This window comes from Lepidothrix coronata, unplaced genomic scaffold (genome assembly GCF_001604755.1).
Source record: "Lepidothrix coronata isolate B3197 unplaced genomic scaffold, Lepidothrix_coronata-1.0 Scaffold12, whole genome shotgun sequence".
Lineage (NCBI taxonomy): Eukaryota > Metazoa > Chordata > Aves > Passeriformes > Pipridae > Lepidothrix > Lepidothrix coronata.
The window spans coordinates 4,240,982-4,255,315 of NW_016690192.1; the positions used below are offsets into that span (position 1 = coordinate 4,240,982).

The 14,334-nt window shown below is 38.4% G+C and overlaps 1 protein-coding gene across 15 annotated transcripts in view; it reads right to left on the reverse strand.

Moving 5' to 3' along the window:
* Positions 1 to 14,334, reverse strand: part of DAB1 (DAB1, reelin adaptor protein) — a 434,251-nt gene that overhangs the window by 124,625 nt on the left and 295,292 nt on the right. For 11 of the 15 annotated variants that reach the window (XM_017805607.1, XM_017805605.1, XM_017805606.1 and 8 more), the window contains one exon: positions 7,037 to 7,149. The exons of the other annotated variants lie outside the window; for them this stretch is intronic. The gene's annotated coding sequence lies outside the window, so the exon portion shown is untranslated. The remainder of the gene's footprint in view (positions 1 to 7,036; positions 7,150 to 14,334) is intronic. 15 annotated transcript variants of the gene reach the window in all.

The following is a 14,334-nucleotide window of genomic DNA, read 5'->3' on the forward strand; positions in this document are numbered from 1 at the left end:
AAACTAACCATGTGGGAAGAAAATTCTGCTGCCACATACACTCAGCGCCAGGACATGCTGAGAAGCAGCCTGGTTGAAGAAGGCAGGACTGCTTGCCAGTTTAGTTCCCTGCAAAGAGGCCAGCTCAAAGTCCTGTACTGCCCCACATGATGATAGAGGGGTTGTGAGGGCAAGCTCAGAACACCTGCAACACAGCCTGTGGTTCAAATAGACACGAAAGGATATGTGTCTGTGTTCCGGACAGGGGTTTATATTTCCCAGATTGATGACTTTAAAAGGAACACACAGTAGAGATGTCCCATTGTGATTTATGCTGCACTCTGCTCTCATGCTGCAGCCCTGGCAGGAGCAGCAGCAGGAGGATCGATGCTGCTGGCTGGGTCTGCCCACAGGGAATGAACCTGCTCTGGAGGCAGCACCACGAGCAGAGACAGATCCTCATCAGAGCCAACGGCTCGGAAACATCACAGGGAGATAACCCACACAGATCCTCAGTGACCTTCACAAATATCTCCACAAAGATGCCCACGATTGAAGAGAAAGTTATATTGGTAACAAGTGTTGAACACCTCAAAGCAAATACTTCAGATTAATAATAGCCATTAAAATATATTTTCTCAGCAAGACGTAGCAATCCCATCAGGAAGAACAACTGGTGTCACCAGATGGTAAGCAAACACAGGTGAGGACGCCCAGTCTTTAGCAGCAAAGTAATCCTCTGGCACCCGAGAATATTCAAAACCTGAGAATATTCAGAATATTATTGGAAGAATAATTCTGTTTGAAGCTCACTAAGTAAATCTCAGATTTTTATGTGAAGTAATTTGATTCTATTTTTATCTATTAAAGAACATTTGGATTAACAGATTGAAAAAGTTCATTCACAGCTTTATATATAAATATATATATATGACTGTTACAAACCCTCCCCCCTGATGCCCATATAACTAAAAAAAAAATCAAAGCAGAAATTACATTTACAGTCTTGAAAATATTTTAAAATCATCACTAACATGTGTGATTTCATCTTATTTTACTTATGTGCCCGAAGTTGTATCCTGAATGCCATTTCTATAGGAATTGAGTGCCAAATATTACAAAGTTGCCATTTTACTATGTAAAAATATCCTGCCAGCATTCAAGTAAATTAAATTTAAAATTAAACTTCAAGCCTTTGCATGCCACCATAATATTTCAGGCAACAACTTCAAGCAAGGAAAAGCAAAAAACAGACTGTGCGTATACTACAGTTCAAAATAGATTTCTCATGTCAAATGGCACAGTTTTCCCTTTTTTTTCCATTAAAGAGTTATTTTAAATCTTCTGCTGAATATATTTACATGCCTAATGAAACTTCTTCAGTGATTCTTCTTGAATTACTATATATGCTTTAACACTGCATACACTAATAGTGTACACATATATACAAATCCACACACAAATGTAGGCACTCATGCACACCATATTCATGCAAAGAGAATTAATGGGTTTTTTTGACTGGATGCTACCCCCTGTAAATATGTTAAACGTGAATAGTGCTCACGGCTGGGTTCATTAACTAAAAATGTTGCTGTTGTCTGCACAATTCGTGTTGCTCAAATAAGGAGGCATGACATGTAAAATGCTAATTTACAGATTGAGTTCTTTTCAATTTACCATCAAGGTCTCTCTCCATGAGGAAAATCAGTGGTCGCTCACTATAATTCTCATCAAGTAACTTGAGCTGAGACCTCACTCGGCACCTACTCTGCAGGTAGCCTTCTCCAAGAAAAACAGGGAAGAAAAAATTATAAAAAGGTTTTGAATGAGCTCTAAACACATTTTCTGACATGTTGTCATGGAAAAATAATATCCAAAAGCCACAGTCCACTGTGACTGACAAACTTCATCTTTCAAGGGAAGAGTCATTATACTTAGAGTGGCAGCTAATGTCATTGTAGATAACTCTTCTCACAACTTCAGCTATTTTTTCTTCAGTTTTTTTCCTAAAATCCCCATCTCTAGAACATCTGTAGTCTGAGAGATCTGCTCACATCCATAAGCGTGAGAGTTACTCTGAACACCCAGAACAAAGCTTGGAATGTCACTCTATCAGTTAAGTTCAGACCTGATGTCCCCATTATAGGTCAATGCAGCATTTGATAAACAGATACAATTAAGAGATTAACTTCAAACCCCCATTATTTCTCCAAACTAGAACAGCAGTAGTTCCATCATTCCCTAAAACATTCCAGGACTTCAATCTACCACAGCTGTACCAGCTGCCTCTTCTATAAACACCTATGACACCCAACTACTTCAGGGACCATAAATGGCAACTTAACTGCTCAACACCTAAATAATTTATGTCTTTAAAATTTCTGAGCAGGTTCATCAGTGGGTTTGTCTCCCTTTCACAGATGCAGCTCTGTGTTGTATTTAGCTTTCCACAGGGTCTCACCACCTCCCGTCCCTTGATGTACAAACTACTTCGGTTTCAAAGATCTCTTCTATACAGGGTGAGTTTTCAGTAGCAACTTAATTCTTTTAAATTCTTTTCTGTCACCTCTGTTAGTTTATCAGAGCAGTCATTAAGGCTGGGCATTCTGAGGCTGGTGGGTATATCTGAGCTAGCTCACTTGGAGCTAATTGTGTTCTATTTGACATTCTCCAAGCACTGACAGTCCTCATTCAAGCCGAGTGTGAAAGTTTTTAAATTAGCTTTCACAGTTTGATTCACAGACAGCAAATGCAAAATGGCACAGGATTAATTTTTCCCCAACAACACAGTGTAACAAAATAGCCCAAAGGCTATTTTACTTCATTTGCTTTAACTATTAGGGAAGATTCACAGCACAGACAATGTTCCAACAGAGACAAAAGCTCCAGAGGACTTTCAAAGCTTAGTATTGCCCCCATTAATTAAAGCACCATACGTCTGTACAGCCTTTCCACTTTGTCACTACATGTTAAAATGAAAGTCTAGACCATTTTAGACAAACCACACTGATTATTGCTTAAAACATGAACATATCAATACAGTCTTCTCAATTTTATTATAGAACACATTTTTATTACATATTAAAGCATGGCATTTGACTTAAAATAGGCTATATAGAAATCCACATTTTCTTGGGGAAGTACAAATCTTGACTTCACATGTTATCTCAGTGTCTTTTTATTGGTCTGCCTTTATCTGCCAGGATACAACTTGAGTATTGTATCACCTATTGCAAAAGTGCTTTGGTCACTTCCAGCAAACAATGGCAGAGCAGGATGGAATTTTAGCTTTCCTGGCACCTTTCATTTTCCCAGTCATTACCATTAGGCACATACACTGAGTTTATATGGTGAACTTTCTGAACCTGCAAAGTCTCTCAAACAAAACTTCCAAGTACACAAATTTCCCTTCGAGTAAGCACAGAGGTGTGTATGAGCAGCTCCACCAACAAATTGAAAAGTTTATCACATATTGAAGCTTCTACAGTCATTTTTTAGAAGCAAAATATTTCTCTGGTTTCAGAGGCAAACTAAAATCTCCACCAACGGTTTGGCTCATCTTGTCAAAGTACGTATCAAAATATTTCACGTAAGGTCCAAAACTCATAAGCACTCTTCAATTCAAATTAGTTCTAATACTCTAATAACCAATAATTCCAATATAATCTAATAACTGTATCAATAGTGGTAAGTCACATCTCAGACGGAAACTATCTTAAAGTATAAAAAGTATGTACAGTGAAATTTGAAAAAATTTTGCCTGCACAGATGGATTCCAGCTCCATACTCCAGATTCCAGATTTGATATAGCCTAGGATATGCAGGTCACATCTGACAAACTGTAAAGTCAAAGGCCCATCTGTAAATGTCAAAATTTAGTCACTGAGGTTGATATAATTTAAGTACTTCTTGACAGGATTTAGAATACTAATCTCAAATATTAACCTAGTTTTAAAAGTTTTACGAGTTTTTTCCATTGTGTGTTAAGAAGCTACATACTTTCGATACAGCGATAAATATTTTGTAAATAAGAAACCTTTTTCACAGTAAATTTGCAAGCAAAGAAAATCAGGAAACGTCTGTTACAATTTTTAAAAAGAATCCACACTGTTTAGTGAAATGTATTTATAGGACATTTTAAGAAAATCTTGGAAATCTTTCTTCAAGTCAATTCTAGTATAACGCAAAGCCACAGACCAGTCAATGAGACCCAACACCAATTCCTCCCTGTCAGCAGGCACTCCAGGCAAGAGTGCCCTTGCCTCGAGTGCCCTTCACACACAAGATCACTACAAGATCACATTCAAAACCCACAAACTAGTCAGGTTTACTTTTTTTTTCTTTTTTTCATTTTGGAACATTTAAAATGTGCTGAGTTTACATTTAGAATCTCCAGTTGCTGCAAAAATCCTCCATGCATAAACCCAGAAAACAGGGATACAGCTTGTGTGAAGAGAACTAAGTTAGACCCCAACTAGCCAGAACTAGGCTGTGAAAAGTGAGCCCTGACAGTGGTGGGCAGGCTTGGACAGGCTCCTTGAAACAGAGCTGGCACAGTTGGCACACGGGCAGTGCTCCTGCTGCCTGGATTAACCTTCATTTGGGTACAGCTACAAAGGCCAGAATTGCAGCTCTCCATGGTAATAGAGAGCAATTTGGATATGTCTTTATTGTTGTTTCATGAAATCTTTTCTGATGATGCTTATGAAATGAAATGGAAGATGAAATTCCACTGACTTAAACATATCAGAAAATCTAATTTAACACAGACAAAATAAAGAACTGAAAAACATGGTTTTTTAAAAATAAAACCACTTTTCTAAAGCCTTTAGGCCATTGGATCTTGTGTGTAACTACAGATAATATAAATCCTTAAGACAATCATGAAGTTTTACCCACCTAAATATAAACCAGCCCCCTACACATGGAACTTCTCCTTCGATGGCAAGTACAACTCAAATGTTCTCTGAATTAACTTCCAAAGCTTATAAAGCTTTATCAGCTCAGATGGTAAAAACCAACGGGTTATTTGAGAGCTAAACTTGTCAGAAACTGCAAAAGAGATACAATCCAATTGTTATTGAAAGTTATGAATACAGTTTTCTGGTCACTTCACGTCAGGTGCTAACAGACATCAGAATCACTGAACAACACGTTCACATGAGACATGGAGTGTTTGTGAATATTTATGCTTAAGAAACTTTGAATTCTATCCAATTGTAAATGCCACAGTGTAACTGATCAGTCCTGATCATGAAAGTCTTCCAGAGTATTCTCAACTCTAAAACAAACTAACACTTTTACCTTCCTGCATTTGGCAGGAGTTCATATTACAAGAGAGACATTAGATAAAGCAAAGAGGTCTTGCAGGGCGAAAAACTGCTGAACAAATACTCAAATAAGCAGCAAAATAAAGTCACTGCTTCAATATATTATTTTATATATTGACTAGATGGCCTCTGTATGTGTGTATGTAAAAGCCTGTATCTACTTAAGACAGTCTTCAACTGGCAATCTGTAATCAAAAAGCAAGTGTCGGTTGAACTAAATGCTACCAAAGAAAGAGTTAACACATAATCATCACTCAGTTTAATGCAGTTTCTGATCTGTAACAGCACGGAACAACAACTTCAAACCAGCTGTGCAGGGCAACAGAGCTCTGCCAATTTACACTGGATCCAGGATCTGTCCCATTGTATAGTTCCTTCACTCATTTCATTAAATCATGTTTGCCAGCAACTACAAAGTCCTAATGGGTGCAGAAAGCTATTCTGCACTTGTTGATTGCCAAGGCATCTGTGCAAACCCAGTGAAACGGAAAGAAGTGAAGCAAGGAACCCCACTGTTAGAAATAAACCTAAATCAATACAAATAGAACTTAAGCACTTGCCATATATGGCTGATTTCTTGCAAAGTATAAGACCTATCAGGGCCTGGTTTTAGCCTGAAACTACCTAACAATGTTTAAATAAATTGGTTGATACTTTACTAAACAATACTCTTTACATTTAATTGTCCTAATGCAAAACAATGTCAATATTCAAGTGGCAAATCCTCAAGATGAATTAACATGCTGAGTTTCAGAAAAGTTTCTTTTTCTTTCAAGGCAGTATCAAGCTACTTCTGTTTTCACTGAACAGCAAGTTCAGTGCTGTTTTATTTTCATAGCTCTGAGAGAATCACAGACCTGGTAGAAAATCTTCAGCTTTGCTTTGCGATACTCCTATTTCCGAGACAACCAGCACCAAGCAATAGTACAAATCCAAGAAGAGGAATTGCCATGAGATGTTACAGTTCCATGAATAGCTGTTAATGCCAGCCGCAGCAGCCAGAATATCAATTTCCTCATTGCAAAAATTTAGGAAAGCGTGATATAAAAGTGAAGGCAGCTTTATCATTACCTGCCTGTTATCATTTCAGAAAGCTTTACCCCCTTACCTTCTTTAAGTATCTACTAACAATTTTTTTCATTGCAGTTCATCTTGAAAATTAATCATCATAAATTTAAAACCATTTTCTTGCAGATCTGTCAGGTCTGTAGTGCTATTTCATTTATTACAAGACCACATGACGCATCAGAGCTCAGTATTTGAACATGACATATTTTCACTTTGTTGTGATACCACATTCGAAAATTGTTCCTATCAATCTTTCACTGGAGCCAAAACTTAACTGTCTTGTTCACTGAAACATTAAATGCCAAGTCACACAGATGAATAAAAGCATTTGCAAGATGCAAACATTTGCAAAAGTTTCCTGTTGAAAGGGTCTACAGAAGAGAATCCACAAAAATGAACGGGGAATCCACAGTGAGTACCAAAAGCCACTATTTGTAATAATTTCAGTCATCAGATCACACTGAAAGTTAAAAGATTTCATGAACAGGCTTTGATCTTTAAGTAGGATTTTGGAAGTATTTACAGTTCTGACTTCCAAAAAAATACTACAACTTCTGTGCATTTGCCTGACTCAGCTTATGCATTGCTTAAAATCTCTGATTTTCTGCATCGTTCAGCAGTGAGGAGTAAAACCCCAAACAAACAGGCCATATACTTACAGTCCCCATAATGCATCATTTTCCCTCTAAACAGTGGCAGCAAACAGGCACATCCAATACTGTATTACTTTCTTCTCTCATTCATGACGATTTCACACACAGGTTCTTTGACTCTGAAAAAGAAGCATTTCCCAGGTTCTAAGGACAGAGGTACCCCAACCAATCCATCATGCTTTGTGTGCTAATGATAGACTCATGCATAAGAGGCACCAGGAGCAGTCAGAGGCAGCAGGCATGAAAAGGAGTGAATCAACTGTCAAGGGTTGTGATCTGAAGGACTGCAAGGCTGTGATTAGAATTTTCAATCAGGACTTCCACAATTTATCATGCTACAAGGGAAAGGGGGGGGACACACATATTTCTTCATCAGCCCTTCCTGCTGTGGGCAAAGCGAGTGTTAAGGCATTAAAAACAGGAAATCTGAACATCTTAGGCTTATAAGCAGGTACTCTTCAGGGAGTGGGAAGTAAAAGATTTTCTGGGACTGCAGGACTACTACTTTTTGTCTGCATACCCAAAATTGAAACAAGATTATTTGCAGCACAGCCTTTGATACTATGAAAAAGAAACACAGCTCTTCCTTCTCCTCTTACAGGTATACTCAGATACCTGAGCAAGAAGTAGCTCTGGAGACCTCTGACTGTTGCCTTTAGGGATATGAAATGGAATAAAACCCACCAGGAATCCTACATCAGAATTTGCTAATACACCCTGTGAAACTTTAGAAAATAAAAAGGCAGAGGAAATACAAGGGAAATATTCTCATAGCCTGTATGAAATCACCTGCAGCACTTGCCAGGAGGTATACAGTCACCTTTTCAAAAGGTAAAAAGGAGCAGCAAGTTTACTGAGTGCACAGGTTCACAGCAACCAAACACATGGTCTAACTGTGGTATTGGTTTGTCTTGGTACTACTACCTCTGTTTAGTAATTCTACATCTCAACAGCCTCAAACAGGATTTGGAGATGGGCTGGTTCTGCAGCTCTGCTACAGCCTCCCTTTTGAAACCACAGGAGTCACAAAACCTCTTCAAATATTTTGCTGCTTCTTCCTCTCCTTCCTCACCTATGAAACACAGCAACTCCATCTCTCTGGACACAAATTTTGCAAGAACTCTTTCCCAGAGGGGACTGCTGCCTCAGAGAGGATGACCCCCAGAAAATCAAAAAATGCCAGCCCAGCAATTAGGAACTGGGAGCTGGTGGCTCAAAGGAAATGCCACAAAGTCTGTACCCATGTCACTGCAGATTCTTTGTCTCAAACTCTAGATTCAAGTGACAGACCAGGCAGATTAGATATTTATTGAAATATATGAATGAGGCATTATTTTAAAAGGCAATTTTCATGTTAAACTATGAGTAATGAACAGTAAAGACAGATCTTATTTACATAATTAATGTTTCAGTTATTGATATTCCTTCAGAGGGTCACTAGCCTTTTTTTCTCCAAGTTAATTAATTAATAAAGCAACTGCTTTTATGTAGGTAATTGTAATCACTTTAATACTCAAAGGCATGTAAAATATCTGGCTTTTTTTCTTTAATGTTGCAACTGGAGTGACAAACCGATCATTTGCATAAATATAAACACTGAATGGGTCCATTTAACTCCTGACTAGAAAGAAATCCTTTGAAACTAACAGGAAAGAAATACATTAATTATGGACCAACACAGGAATCTGGGCAAGATCACCTTTTGTCCTTGCATCACAACAATCACGTTTTCCCTAACACAAATCTCAGTTTAAAGACACTAAACTGCTCATGGTGCAAATCTGGTCTCACTTTTAGCTGAAGATTTCTCCAAGGAGACAAAATACTTTAAGAAAGAACAGACTTTATGGACAAACAAACACAAACCAGAAAACTGTTAGCAAGCAGAAAGCTTTAAACACTCGGCATTTCACAGGTAATTCAGAACTTTTTATTTTTTCCATTAAGAAATACACAAACAAATCCAGCAAGAAGAAGTTTGATCCTATGAAAACCTGTTGCAGAAAAACTTATTCCCCATGGTAAATGCTATTCAAGCCAGGTGAGATGGTTACTTTGCTCAGTAGCCAGAGCTCACATGCTCCTGCATCAGATCAGGCAAAACATTGCAAAACAAGCTGGAAAGGTCTAGTGGATGCATTTTCTTGAGGAAGACAGGACAGCTGAGAGGTTAGATGGAAGCTTTTCTCCCCTCCCTCATTAGAGACAGTACTGAGTGACCAGGTTCAGTACAATGTGATGAACACCTTGATCCATGAGTTAATTTAAATTCTGCACAGTCCATCTATGAGCTGTTGGCTCAGAAGCCAATTACTACAGCTTCTTGTCTGTAAATCTCAGTCTTGCTCCACTCACAGTCCACTCAAAACACGACTGAAAAAAACATTTTAGTGGCCTCTTTCATAATTTTGTCCTTGATGTGGGAGAACAACACTGGGATTATCATTTTTATCACACATAAATATCCCATTAATAATAACTTATCCCATTTCTGACCCTTCCTATCTACAGCACCACAGGTTGCTGCCAAACAAGCATCTTCAGTGCCATACAGTTCTCCAAAGCGAATTATCTGTTGTTAAAATTTCATCTTGAATATGTTATTTATTGTGTGATCTAATCAAGAAGAAAGAAAGAGTTAAAGATGTTGATATCTGAATACTGACACCACCGACTGGCTCATAACCAGAGTCCCACCATTCTGGTATTTCCTCATCAGAAAATTGCTATAAAACATAACTGAGGGGAGTTTCCCCTCTTTTATACAGTGTCTAGGATCATGCAGGGAAATGAAGGGAAGGAGAGCTCCAATGCACCTCCACAGTTCTAGGGAATGGGATTGCAATACAGAAAATAAATGTTATTATTTGTATTATGCACTCATCTGCACCATATCAGCTGCTAAAACCTTGCAAAACATTCCAGACGTCATCAAGAACCATTTCAACCTGTTTTCAGACTGTAAATCTCAAATCTGATCTCCCTCCAAGAGATTATAACAAAATGTGAAATAATCTAAATATTGAAAGTCATTTCACAGAAAATTGAAATAGATACTGTAGGGAAAAACACATTCCAGGCTTGCAAATTCTCTCTTTTACGTAATCCTTCTCCAAATTCTTCCAGAGGACTACCTGATCCATCTCTCTCTCTCTGTCTCACAGTGTTTTTAACCACTGCAGATCTTTTCAGCCAGTGGTTGGTTGTGTTTTCAACTGGTGGTTGTAGCAAGTGGCATTCAAACCACGAATGCAGCCACTAAGTAGATTATGAATAAACCACTCAGGTAGTCTTTTCTGTGTTTCTCAGTAATCACTCACAGCCAAGGAGCACGATAGAGATCTGCTTCTTCAGTGTCTCACTTCTAAAGGATCGATGTGCTGCGAACACAGGCACTACAGGACTTAATAGCAAGTTTTAAGTGCTTCTTACAAGACAAGGGTCTCCTCTTCTTGCAGGCATGGAGGAGCTAAAGAGCTGCTATCACTGGGTATTTGTGCCTTTTTGTCAGAATCATCCTTACTAAACACAGAGAAGCTACAGTGCACAGATCCAAGAGAAGATATAAATGAAATTCTAGATTAACACAGCTCCATTAAATCAACTTAGCAATTTTATCTCCAGGGATAACAATTTGGCTTGCAGTGGTGGGCTAAATAATGCAGTTCAACACATTAAGAACAGATCTGTATTCAGACTGAATGGACTGTTAGCTCAGAAAAAATAGACAGGAGGGAAAAGAGATGCTGAAGCAGCTGTTTCCTGCCCACAGCACATTTTCTCTTCTCCTTTATCTTCCACAACTATCATGTTCATATATCTATCACCATATCTTGCACTTTCCCTATGAAAGAGACAAAACAGGCCTGAAAATCTGTCTTAATGGGTGCCATAAAAAGAAATATCAATTCATTTGGATGTAGCACCTGCAACAGGCATAAAACATCCAGAAATCAGTGTAATCAAGAAGTGGGGCTTCTCCTTTGCCATCCAGTCCCTGCAATAAAATGGGCTGCTTTTATCTTTTATCATTTCATATCACAGATACCTTCACTTCCCCGGAGGGCATTTAGCAGCAAACCTGGAAATTTCTCCTCTGACCAAGAGGCAAGTCCCCTTTTCTCTCCTTGTAGTCACAGTTTCAGCTATGCAGTTTTCCATGAGGCAGTAAAAAGTTTCCCTATTGTCAGCACTAAAAGCTTCTCCTAAAGTAGTTCTTTTTCCATGCAGCCACATTTTCATCAAATTTTAGTGCATACATTTTATGAAACTGTTTGAAAACCTCAGGATTTAGGTTAGAGAAAGAACATGAAATGTAGGCTAGGCTAGAGTGGGCTTTCTAGGGAATACCCCACTAAAGCAGTCTCTTGATAGGTAAGGTATCTTCCTTACTATAAAAGCAAAGATTGTTGAGCACAGATTTTCACAGGGCTCTGGAGATTTAAACTCTTAGAAAGACCTAATTTCATTCAAAACTATCTGCTCGCTTCCTCTGGATTTTATATCTGTATGAGTTAAGATGTAATATAGAATTGGGCAAAAGAAGGGATTTTACACCATTAGCAAAAAACTTCAGTTGAATTTTTCTGTCTCTTAACTCTATCATCTAATGCTGTTCAGGTTTGCTCTAGGATATTTATTGCTTTGACTATCTAAAAATTATTACTTTTTCAGATTAAAAACAACACTTCAAGGGGGATATAAAATTACATGGTTTCTATTGCAAAAGTCGGCAATGAAAACTTTAATGTATCTGTTCCTATTCAGGCATACCTATGAATATTTTTAAAGCAAAGCTATCATATTCCACCAATGTTTTTACTCCTGTTTTTGCTCTAGTTGAGTTAGATTTTTTACTCCAAAAGGGATCCATTGGCACAGATATTCACACCACCTTCCCTACTGCAATTCATTTGGTGCAGTTTAAACATTCTGCAGTATAACGTCCTGGATACAGTTAAAAACTTCACAGCTGTATACAGTAACTAGACAGACAACAAAGAATTTCTAACACCCTGCCTTTTAATGCTTCATATCACTTCTTTTGTGATAAAAACCCCGTAAGTGAAAGGATTCCAGACTCATCCTTTGTGCTGCCTTTTCAGGACATGCTGAACATCAGAAGCTTCCCACAGACTGTGTGCAGTGTGGGAGACAAGACACACTCTAGTGGGTTTTTTTCCTTTCTCGAGATTTCAGCACATATGTATGACCTCCACAGTTTAACTGATGACTATTCAGCGCATCAGTTACAAAAAACAGCCATTCTCATTTCCTTTACACTCCTCCTCAAAGAAATAAATCAGTATCTTGACTGATTGAAACACTTAGCTGCCAGTCATTTTGCTTTGTCCCCTCACTGCCTCACACCAGCCTGTGTGAACTCAAGAGACGCAGAGAAGTGATTAAATTGTAACAAGGAGCCCTGAGAGCAATAACTAAGTGAACGGTTACAAACAAATAACACAGTTCTTCATAATTCAGTAAAATGCATTATTTGATTTTGTATATGGTTTGGAAAGCCAGTCAAAGCAGCAGTGCTTTTTTACTAATGCAATAACATTACTGGTTAATGGTGGAAAGCACAAGAGAGCAATATATGGCCTACAAATAGGAGCAAAATGTGCAAGCTTAACAATACAAGTTTATCCTCCTTATGAATTACCTAGGCAGTGCTTTTATTAGATGAGATCCATTGTTTCCTGATCTGCAAATTACTTCCTGAATCTATTAACTATAATGGGAGAAATGTATTTTTCAGTCTTGCCCTCTGAAAAAAACCCACCACAATAAATCAGTCTAAGCAGGTGAGACTAAACTGGCAACAAGGCCAAGGTATTTCAAGTATGCAATCCCTGGCTCCCTATAACACTAAAGGATTTTTTTTTAGGATGGGAGCATAGAAATGAAAGGATTTAAGTGCAAATTATCCAATGATAGTATAATTCTGGAGTATTACCATGCATGTGAAGGATTATTAAAGATCAGGTAGGATTTTTCTTGTCTTACTTCAGTCACCTCCAGGGAAACAAATTCTGAAATGCTCCATAGGAGATAAAGAACAACTTGAGTATATTAAAAGACTCGGATATAATTCCATGAACTACAAGCTTTCTTTGTAACTCAGTTACCTTTAAGCGCACAAGACTTTTATCATAGTCCTTGTATTTCATGTGTCTTTGAAGGATGACATTTCCACTCACTGACTTAGCATGTGCATGTCTTGAATTCTCTAGTGAAGGTCCAAGGACAGTAATATTGTTTTTATTTATATCTTTATTTATAATTTCCTCCAACTGAATTCCAACAACACATCCCAAAACTCACTTTCCTAAGCAAAATGCTTCAGACATGTATAGCCATTAAAGACACAATGATTACCCTGAAAATGTAGAGGTGGAGGTACTTTTACAGATTCCTGAAAACTGAAGTCAACAGTCGATACTGGTATTATGTGGCAGAAGACAGAATCACAGAATGGTTTGGGTTGGAAGGGACCTTAAAAGATAATCTCAGTCCAACCCCCTGCCATAGGCAGGGACACCTTCCACTATCCCAGGTTGCTCAGAGCCCCATCCAACCTGGCCTTGAACACTTCCAGGGATGGGGCAGCTACAACTTCTCTGGGCAATCCAGTGCCTCACCACCCTCACATTTACTATGTTCTTGCTAATGACATACCAGTTGCTAAAAAATTCTTGATAAGAAATATCTGAATCACCACAAGGTAGTTTGGCAGCATCAGAACTGCGAAACAATTACAAAAGGCAAAGCACCTGAATCTGCTCAAGAACTACGACTACATGTACTGCATTCCTTCTTCAGAAGCTCTCAATCACTTCCCAGGTGTAAGAGTTCATCAAGCTGGAACCATTTTCCAAGCTCCTCACATTTCACATTCTCTTCTAAGACTCAAACTCCAGCGTAGTTTAAATTCTTCTCTTTCCCATCAACTGGAGTCAACAGGACTCTTGGTATCTTTGACCCTTGTGCTCCACCTCACAGGAGTCCTCGGCTGTAACACACGTTCCATTGACTGAAACAACCAGAGCCAGAGTACCTTAATGAGTACATAATCCCTACACAATCTGCTCTTCCAACCACCTCTTACATCTTTGATCTCAAGGTCTGATATATCACCAAAAATTCTGTGCATTTTATTTATGATGCTGCTGTGAACAGTAACACTGCTAAATAATTCCCTTAAAGCTACCTATTTTAATTTTCTCTACTCAAAGCCAGGGCAGGAAGCACCACCTGTGGATAAGGTTGTCTGACACTTCCCACTCCCTTCAATTACTCCC